Source organism: Pteropus alecto, unplaced genomic scaffold, assembly GCF_000325575.1.
Source record: "Pteropus alecto unplaced genomic scaffold, ASM32557v1 scaffold29, whole genome shotgun sequence".
Lineage (NCBI taxonomy): Eukaryota > Metazoa > Chordata > Mammalia > Chiroptera > Pteropodidae > Pteropus > Pteropus alecto.
In genome coordinates, this window is record NW_006443120.1 from 1,229,901 (window position 1) to 1,241,393 (window position 11,493).

Consider the following 11,493-nt stretch of genomic DNA (forward strand, 5'->3'; position numbering starts at 1 on the left):
ACAGCAAGGACCTACAACCAAGATTACTCTACCCAGTGAAGCTATTATTTAGAATCGAAGGACAGAGAAAGAGCTTCCCAGAAAATTAAAAAAACTAATGGACTTTATCAACACCAAATCAGTATTACAAAATGTTTAGAGAAACTGCTTTAAGAAGAAGAAAAAAAGATAAAAAATATGAATAATAAAATAGCAATAACTACGTATCTATCAACAATTACTTTGAATTTGGATTAAATGCTCCAATCAAAAGACACGGGGGTGGGTGGTGGCTAATGGAAAAGAAAACAAGACCTTTACATATGCTGAATACAAGAGGCTCACTTCAGGTGAAACGACCCATGCAGACTGAAAGTAAAGAGATGGAAAATGAGATTTCATGAAACTGGAAAAACAAACAAAAAACTAGGGTAGCAATACTAATACCAGACAAAATAGACTTTAAAACAAAGGCTATAACAAGAGACAATGAATGACTCCGTAATCCCACTTCTGGGTATTTATCTGAAGAGACCCAAAACATTGCTTTAAAGGGACTTATGCATCCATATGTTTATTACAGAAATATTTATGATAGCCAAGATACAGAGACAACCTGGGACTCCATTAGTGGATGAATGGATAAAGAAGAGGTGGTACATATACACAATGGAATATTACTCAGCCATAAAATAAAGAATAAACTCTTGCCATCTGCAACAATATGGATGGACCCAGAAGGTATTGTGTTGAGTGGAGTAAGACAGAGAAAGACAAATGTTACATGGAATCTAGAGGACAGGATAAACAAACAAACAATAGGAACAGATTTATAGATACAGACAGCATTTTGATGGTTGCAAGATTAAAGGGGTTGGGGGATGGATGAAAGGGGAAGGGGATTAAGAGGTGCAAATTGGTAGTTACAAAATAGTCATGCGGATGTAGAATACAACATGAGAAATACAGTCGATAGTGCTGTAATAACTACATATGGTGTCAGATTGGTACTGGATTTCTTGGGGTGATCACTTCATAAATTATATAAATGTGTAATCACTGTTATACACCTTAAATATAATATTTAAGTCAACTATAATAAAAAAATAAAAATATAAAAACTTTGTAAAAATTGAAGTAGTACAAACTGGCAGTTACAAAATAGTTATGGGAATGTAAAGTTCAGCATATGGAATATATTCAATAATATTGTAATAACTATATATGGTGTCTGATGGGTACAAAATATATTATATATATTTATACATATGCATATGTATATATGTGTATATACATATGCATATGTATATATATATATGTATGTGTGTGTGTGTGTGTGTGTGTGTGTGTGTGTGTTTATTATAAAGGAAAACATGCAAACCAAAGCATTGTGACAGGATTGTGGGGGAATAAGTAAAAACTATATTATTCTTTGGATTATAAAACAATTGAAAAATAAGATATGAGGCAGCTAGCTGATGGGGGATAAAATACAGCTTGTATAACAAACAAAGCTGATATTAGAAAATGTGGCTTTTATTTATGGGCTGCTTGCTAATACTAAAACCCAGCACAGAGTAGACTTACTCCAGGTCGCTGGCAGTTCTGGGGAGAGGCAGGTCTCTCTTTGCATCAACAGAGCTTGCCAGAGGGATAACAGAGAGAGAAGAGAAGGTGGGGCTGGGTAATGCATACTCAAGGCCTCCAAGATTACAGCCAAATAAGTAGGAGGAGGAGTGAGTGAGCAGGTAGGGAACAGCCAACACCCTATGCCAGTGTACATGTTTCACATAGAATGGAATATCATAATGGGGGAAAACACTCCCCAAAATTATATATCTAATTGAGAACTCTCAACACAGTTAATTGTACTACGAGATCTACATTTATGTGAAGCACTAAGAATAAAGCTGTTTTGGTCTTTCCTGTGGATATACCTAAAGTTCTTATGAGACGTTCTTTGTTTAGGAAAGGTACAGATCAGCACTGGTCTTTTTTTGAATTTAGGCGTGCATATGATACCACAATTATCCATAAGTGATATTTTCAAATTTTTATGTTTATCAAAATAGCTTCATTGGGATTTTTAATTAATTTTTTGTCTATTTCATCATTGGAACTTACATATTTTTATCTGTTTATATATTGCAGTTTAGTGCAAGATTTGCTTGGAAGAAAGGATTTCCATGTTTTAAAACATCGAGATACATAAAATATGTGGTACTGGAATGAGACCCATAAGTAAAACATGACTTTTAATATATATCTTGCAGATTTTCCATGAGGCTTAGACATTATAAATATAGAGAGATGGAGATAAAGATAGAGATGGATACAGTTATATAGCAGAATATTGGTTGCCTGGCCAATATCTATCTTTCCTTCCCTTCTTTCCTCCTTACAATTTTATTCAGATTTTCACCCTCTTACACATAGCCAGGTATTTTGGAGAAAAAGGAACTAATTTCCATCTCTAGAAGACAGGATGACCTGATTTATTTAAGCCAATTATGATAACCCCATTCCTTTTGCCAATGATTAGTTTAGGAATGGGGATTCAGCCCAATAGAGCCAATAAAGTCTTCCAGGAGACTTCTGGGAAAGAGAAAAGGAATGAAATAGCCCCAATATTGTTTGTTGTTTTATTATACTTCGTTTGGATGTTATCTCTGGGTATGAAGTCTAGAACTGCTGCAGCCATCTTTTGACCCTGAGGTCATCACTGCCAACACCCTAATTAAAGCAAGACATAGAAATAGAAATAAGCTAAATACTTGATATTTTTGAAAATCTGTTATCAACAAACCTGGCAGCTAACCCTACTTCTATACTTCTTGTTATGTGAGATAATAAATTTCACCTTGCATGAGCCAGTTTGAGGAGGGTTAACTGTTACTAGTTGCCAAGCATCTTAAATAATGATAATTTAAAAAAAGATCAAGCCCAGAGCCTCGCACACCAAAGCATGCTATAAATGATAGCTAACATTATTTTCCTACAACTGTTCCCATTCAGTTTCCTCTCAATACCTTCCAATATATTACCAATGTAATACAGATCAAACTCTTTCCATCCTTATTCCGGTCACTCCTATTCTTAAGTGAAGTGACTATTCTTTATTAGCACAGAATCCAAACTTCATTTTCTAAGTGCAGTTTTTATTACTCACTTGAAGGATTTAGGAACAAGGCTCATGCTCATCAGTCTGCAATTACGAATTATAGGTTAGAATTCATTCTGTTTACTCATACCCACATTTTTTACGCTAATCAAAAAAAAAAAAATTTCAATGATTACCTTCCAGCAGAAATCTTGGTATTGTATTACCATTAGGCAACCAAACTCCAATAGAATCCTAATAGAAAATAAATCCTTTCAGATTTTTTTACAGATAAAACATAAAGTGAATCTTTCTGTTCTACTTTTTTAAGACTGAAGGAAAGAACCAAAGATATCACAAAATAAAGAGATGATGTCATGGTGGATAGAGAAATAGACATATTTTTGGAAATAGGAGTCCAGAGACCACATGGATCCTGCTGGAAAATATAATGATTTAATAGTGAACAGCACGATAGACCAACAAGTTACAAAAAGAACTCTTCCTTTTAGCCCCTAAAGTAGCAGAACATGATAAAGCCAATATATCTGAAGAAAAGACTCTCCCTCAAAAGTGACAGTTGCTTACTGAAGCAAAAACTTGAAAATAGGGGCGGGAGGGGGGCAAATGTGAACTGTAAAAGCCACCAAGGTGAATCTTGTTCCTCTGGAGTGGGACAGAGGAATCTCTTGGTAGAAAACCCTGTTTTAACATGTTCAGCAATCACCTTCTATTAAAAGGTTTGTAGGCAAAATTTAGGAAGCAAGGAGCCTCTTGACTAGCACCTACATAGGAAAGGCAATTACCAAAATCAATATAGAAACAATATTCAGTCATTATGGCACAAATACTTTACTGAGAATTATGAGTGAAGTAAAGATAGGAATAATGTACAAAAAGTGAAAAAAGACCTAAATGCTAGAGGAAAGATAAAGAACAAGGAAACTCGAGTACTTTCATGGGGGACACTGGCTGCAGGGAGTTGGCCATATCCACAGACAGAAACACCACATGGTTACCCTGGACTCCACGTTCTCTGTAGGTTACTGGAGGGTGTTCCTTACTCAGCCTCACAAGGCTCTGGAAACCACACAGGTAAGAAGTAACTTTTCATCTTTGGCAGTCCTTAATAGTCATGCTTCCCAGCTGTTTAGCGTGGTGTTCCTCCAAGTAAATATCCTGCAAGGAGTGTGGTGAGACAGGGACGTGTACAAACACTACAAACCACCCAGCTTGTTTGGCCAGACAAGTTGCTCTACAACCTGGCTGATAGGCCGGAGAAGCAACTAAATTTCTGAAACTGAAACATACTATGCTCTTAGACATTGCTCTAGTGAAATAAATAACTGGAACCTTAACAGATTCCATCTGCATGCAATTAAGGGGAAAGGAGGAGGAGAGGAGAAAAGACTCGAGCTTTGCTGATGTAACACACAAAAAGCATAAGAATCTTCTTCAATGACTACTAGGCTAGACAGCATCTGACCTTGGACAGCAGGACTTCAACTCAAAGAGATGCTGGCCTCTGACTGTGTGTTCTAACAAGCCCTAAGTTTGTACACTCTGGGGTACTACACAAGGCTCTTCCTAGCTGGCAAAGCCACAATTTTTTAAAAGTAATCCCTCTTCGGCCAGGCCAAGGCTCAGTGATGTGGCCTGTTCCTCAATCTGCCCCATGAGAGGTAAGAGGAAGTCAGTTCCAGGAAAGCTTTCTCGCCTCTTAAAGAGAGACCTAGGGAGAAGAATGTTCTTCTTTCTGCCTCTGGTTATTGGTGGGTGAAGATGTGAGCCTCCATCTGTAGCCTTTGGAATCATGAGGGGAAGTAAACCAACATATTGAGGTTGACAGAGAAAAAAGATAGACAGAACCTGAACCTTTATAGTGTCATGGAATCACAGAATTCACCAACTTTGCAGCCATCCCACCTCCAGATTCTAGGTAATGTAAGACAATGTATCTTCTGGGCCACTTTAGGTGATCATCCTTTTACTGGAACCTGAAAACGTAGTAACAAATACTGAATTCTATAGATCCAAATTTAACCCTGTCAAAGGTGCAAATTGTATCAACTGATTGAATACAAATAAAAATGTTCGTTCAAGGAAATTTCTTGCTGTTCCATGAACGATATAACAAATGCAAAGGCAATTTCATCTTAGTGATTTTTAAATGCTTCGTCACATTCTTAGAACATTCATTTATCCTCAAATCAGCAAACTCCTGACCCATCTTCAAAAATCTCTGTGAAGGTCTTTCTCAGCTCTTTTAGGCACATATAGTTGTTCCCTAATATTATTTCTGTGTATCTTGTAAATATTTCTACTGAACAGCATTGTAGTTGTGAATCTGCCTTGATTTCTGTCCTACATGAATTCCCTATAAGAGATAATGTCTGTGATGGTTAATTTGTCATGTCAACTTGATAGGGTGCCCAGATATTTTGCTAACCGTTGTTTCTGGGTATATCTGAGGCTATTTCTGGGTGAGATTAACATTTGACTCAGTGGACTCAGTAAAGCATATTGCTCTCCCCAGTGTGAGTGGGCATCAACCAACCCACTGAGGGCATGAACAAAATTAAAGTCAAAGGAAGGGAGAATTTGCCCCCTCTCTACCTGTTTGAACTGAGATCTCAGTCTTCTGCCCTCAGACTGGGAATTACACCATCAGCTCCCCTGGTTCTCAGGCTGTCAGACTTTGACTCAACTATAACCCTGTCCTTTCTGAGTCTCCTGGTTGCAGATGGCAGATTGTGAGACTTCTCAGCATCTGCAATTGCATGAACTAATTCTTCATAATAAATCATATATTCCACTGGTTCTGTTTCTCTGGAAAACTCTGACCCATACATTGTCTTATTCATCTTTATAGCCCTAACTTTTAACATAGGACCTAGAACCTAGTTGGTATAGCAGTTTTAGAATACAGCCTCCAAAATGTTTACTATTCCTTTCATTTGGAAGAAGGTCCGTGTCCCTACCCTTGACTCTAAGCTGACTTTTACCGCTTCAACAGAGTAAAGCAGAAACAGCGCTGTGCAAATCTGTGGCTAAGTAAAAAAAAAAAAAAAGTCATACAGTTACAACCTGGTTCTCGAGATGCTCAGTCTTTAGAATACCCCACCATGTAAGGAGCCCAACTACTCTGAAGCTGCCATACTGGAAAGGACACATGGAGGTACTCCAGTGGACAGCCAGCATCAATTGGCTGCCATGTGAGTTGGCCAGCTTGATCATTGCCAAGCCTTCAGATAACTACAGTCCTTCAGACTACGGTAGAGATCCCAAACGAGATCTGCCTAGATGAACCCCTCCTAAATTCCTGACCCTCAAAATTGTGAGCAAAATAAAATGATTGTTTTAAGCCACCAAGTTTTATGGTCACTGTTATGCATCAACAGTAACCAGAACAATTGGTATCACATAAATATGTATTTAATTTATAAGTGAGATGCCAAAGAGATCTTCCTACCATTAAAAAAAAATTTAAGTGAAAGAACAGGATAACATCATTATGTGGTAATTTTTATGGTCATAGATAATTTCTTATCACTCTGTACATTAAGAGTGAATTCTTATGAATCTCAATTCATATATAAATGTCTAAACATTGTGGTCTGTGCCTTTTAGCTTTTAACTCATCTTAACCTAACTTACCTATGAGGGACTCTGATATTTATCATTCCATACTTTAAGCACACGGAAGTGAAGCTCAGATATTCTCTAGGTTGCTTGTCCACATTGGGAGCAAATAACCGAGCTGTAGTTTCCCCAGGGCTGCCTGATCCACCTCTGCACACAATCGTCTTTAGTAACTTTTACTTTACCTATAACCAGTAAAAAGAAATGTTCATATAGTTTGGTATATCACTCTATAATACTATGGTGATGACCTAATGTCATGGACAACAGGCTGGACTTGCCTGGGGTGAAATTGGACGTGGTGCCCAGAACAGATAAGGCACACCTAGAGTTCTACCTCTAATGACGACGATACTGTGGCCCTCCAAAAACAAACGTTCTTCCTCCTCTCTCAAAACCACAGATTCTCAATCAGAAGGATAGCTCTGGAGCACTGTGATTAGAGAAACCAAGCCAAGATAAAATGGACGAGAAGTCAATCTGTGAATTAGTTACAATGTATTTGGACAGCATATGCTTACACATGATGTAAAATCTGTGTGGGGAAAAAGAAATAACTGAGACATGGTCCTTGCTCTTAGGTCATTTTGATCCATGAAAGGAGAAAAAAAAAATACATAAAATCAAGAACAGCACAAAATAATACATAATAAGTGTAAAGTCCAGGGTTGTTTTAAGATTATTTTTTCTAAGTATAAAATTCATATCATTATTTTTAAAAAAGAAAATAAAAATTACACCTAATTAACCCAATGTAAACATAACTATAGGTAATATTGTGATTAATTTCTTATGGTCTTTTTTTTAATGCATGTATAATAATGTAATTGGGCTCATACCATATAGTTATATATCCTGCTTTATTTCACTTAATGGTATTTTCAAACTGAACGCTACTGGGCTGTGTTTTGAGAAAGCATACCAGGATTTTATATTAGTATTGTGATATTACTTCAATAAACTCAACACATATTGCACCAAATTTTTATTATTTTATAAATTATACTACAAATTATAGATATTATAAATTACAAGGTTAATCCTATACAAATACATTTGCTTCCAAGAGCTAGCAAGACTCATACCAGAAAAAGAAATCAAGTGCTGTCACCTTTGAAAAAAAAAAATTATACCTGTTTATCTGAATCTGGTCAAAGAGAAACAAAATAGAAATTCCACTGTCAATTCTACCACCTCCATGCCCTTTGCATCCTAATAATAATTATTTGTATTACTAATGTAAATTTTATTATTGTTTTGTATCATCATTTAAAATGAATTTTTTTTTTTTTTACCAGAAGTAAACTCTTGCCTACACCAAATTTTTTTGATATAAAGGTTCTTTCAGATCCATAAGGCCTTTAGAGATGGGATTCAAACAATACACTTATCCTACGTTATATTTAATTTTGTCAATATTTTAAAAGTTAAATGGTATAAGACTTAAAAGAAATCGAAATTTCCAGAATTGTGTTAATGTTTTTAATGAAGTGTCAAAAAGGAAAAGGAGGGGAAGGGCTTAACAAAAAGGAACGAAGGAGTTGTACTGTGCAATTTATACACATTTAAATAAAACAAGTAGTAAGCTGTTTGACATTTTTTTATACCAACTGTACAGAGAAATGTATGGTGTGAACTTCAAAAGGAAAAAAATTATTTTCTTGCATCTAGATCATATTTAATTCATAGCCCTGAACAAAGTACTCTGGAAGACAAAGCATGTTGGCTAAATGATATTGCTTGAAAGTTAATTCCAAATAGTAATGTGGGTGACTGTTGTTTGTCTACTCAACAGCCAGTCTCTCCTACTTAGTTTCCTTTTGAGCCTACCAGGCACCAGCCACCTACTGAAGTCAGATTCTTGCTTTCACAGCCTCCCTTGCAGCTAAGAGTGGTGTGACAGGTTCAGACCAGTATGACAAAAGAGGAAGTTAGTCAAAGGCCTTGGGGGAAGGAACAGCTACACAAGGGGAGGTCCTGCCACTCTTCCTGCTTAGTCGCTGTCCTGTCAAATATGATGATTTAGCCTCATGTAACCAAAGCACAAACCAAGAGCCTAGAAGCTGACCATTGGGCCTAACATCATTGAGTGACAGAATGAACTAGTGGTGGACCTTCCTGCTTCAAGATTTATTGATATGTGAGATTAATCAAGTGTCCTTCTTGGCTAAGCCAGTTTTACTCAGGAGGTCTTTATTGCACCTGAAAGTTCCCAAACTAGTGCATAATGCATTCTACGTCATAAGAGTTTCAGTATCTGGTTAATTTTCCACTATAAATGAAAGATAAAAAATCAATTAGTGATTTTTAGAACATTTTTAAAATTAAATAATGACAATATAGTTGCCATTTTCCAAAATAGCAGCTGCATGTAAAGAATCTGATTCTTAGCCATTGGCACATATTTGCCTCAGTTATCTCAATCCGTTCAAAATTTAGCTTTGTTATAACAGGCACAGCAATGGATACTTCTGACAGGATCCTTTTCCTAGTGATGAAGAAAGGGGAGGAGGAAGACCTTTACTAGAATTTAATACAGAAGAATATAAAAACAATCTCACCTATTTTAATTCTAACAGATTGAAGCAAGACCAATTAACCTCTGCCTTCCCTTCCAGCTATGGAATAGGTGACTCAAGACATAATCTTTTGAAAGACAGATTTTAAAACACCAAGAAACCCCAATATTACCTGATAGAGTTTTATATTCTCTAATAATATAGTATTTGATTGTTCCCCTGAAAGAAAAACTTTTAGGAGAAACAATTGTTGTTTTATAAAACACTTGAGAAATTTCATTAGTTTAGTTCTCTTTTTAACCTCTGGAACATATCATTTTATTGGTATATGTTAGACCCATTCTTGTATCGAGAGTTTTATATTGGATTTTTAAATTAAAATCCACTGAAATATAATTTCTCCAAAGTTTCTTAAATTCGAGAGATAATATGTCGATAATCTCCTAACTTGGTATCCAATATTTTGTAAAAGATATCCTCCTCTGAGTTAGATTCATGCCTTCAACTGTTTATATTATTAAGCTTGTGGGCTATTCAAGAACAAGACATCTGTTCAGAAATCCCTTTACAAAGTTTCTTACATTATTTATGTCACTACTAAGCTATTTCTCCTCCCTTAAAAAAACAGCTGCTTTACATACAAAAGGAAAAAAAAATCATTATTTAGCAGGCAATGTTGATTCTGGTTTGCTTTTAACTGACCTATCATTGCCTTTTATATACTAATTGGCTTCTTAAATCTCTTTGCTCTCAAAGATCATCAAGTAGTCATTTAATTTAATAGTAAATTTTAAATGCTATCTTCATATTCTCTCAATTAAAAGTAAATTTTTAATGATTTGTATGTAAATGTTTACATAAATCAGTTAGATCCCCTAGTTTATAACATGATTTTTAAAAGCTCTGAACTTTTGTCTGCCTATTTTCTCCTACAAGTTTAATATACTTACCAAAAATTTCCACATTCCGCATCATCAAAGCTTTCATCTTGTCTCAAAAAAAAAAGAAAAAAATTAAATGCCAATTAAAAGCCAAAATCAACTATTTTCAGCCTCGATTTTCAAATGTCAGTTTGTTTTTGCCTAATTCTAGTAAATTTATATAGTGTAATTCTAAACTTTGCTATTTGACATTTCCCTGCTGAAGAAAACCAGTAGAAATTTTTCACCTTCTGTGCTGCTTTTGGAAACCAGCCCCTTCCATCTGTGGTCCAGGAGACTCAGCACCTTGGCTGGGCCTTAAAAGGGCGATTTGCCTTCACAACTGTGTTGAGAACTTTAACTACAGGAAAGTCGTTATTCTGCTCTTCAATGTTCTGGAGAATAGCGCTCTGTTAACTGGATACCAACAAAAGGAATAGGTGACTTTCTACATTTAATAAACCATAAAAGGGAATTCCGAGTAGAAGTAGGAAAAGGAATCTATAGAAAGACCAAGTAAAGGTCAAGTCTTTGCATTTTTGAATAGAGAACAGTTTTCTGATGAATCAGGTAATATTTCTGAAGCCTTTGAATTTCTAATTCCTATGGAGTTTGGTTTTTCCTAAACAAAAGTGGGAAGTATTTTTCAGTATAAAGAGGTTCTAACTAGACTTCAGTTTTCGAAAAGAGAAAAAGTCAGTTAAAGTATAACTACAGCCTGGTTAATATGCCTAGAATTCTTGGGGAAAAAAAAAAAAAAAACAACTTGCCCCAAACCAGGGTAGATGGGGAAGGGTGGTCCTGCCTGTTTGTTTAGAATGTGGTGCAAAATGAGGCTGCTAAACTGGAGAAGACAGGAGGAAGACATAGATTCTATTATCTCAAGCAATACACAAATGTACTAGTTAGTTCTGTTCCACGAGTCTTTTTTTTTTTTAAAAGATGACCACCAACTACCACCATCACCACTTCCAAAAAAGTGAAATGGCCTCAGATGTACCTGCTTCGTCTGTTCCCACATCCTCAACAACTTTGGTTCTCCAGCCCTACTCATTCCTCATTCCTAATGTGAAACTACAAATAGCAAAATTCTTGACACAGAACGAGCAAAAAGAGAAGGGGGAGGGGGGAGAAGAGAGGAGAACCCACTTTGCCACCCTCCTGGCTAACTGAAATGCTTGTTCCTGAGATTACAGTAATTACAGCCCCAGCATGAGTTCCATACAAGCGATAAATGAAACAGCACATCAATTAAAAAATAAACACTCCATTCTAGGAGGAAGACAACCCCCTGGGTCGTCCTAACAAGCGTAAATGAACCTGCCAGGCCGTC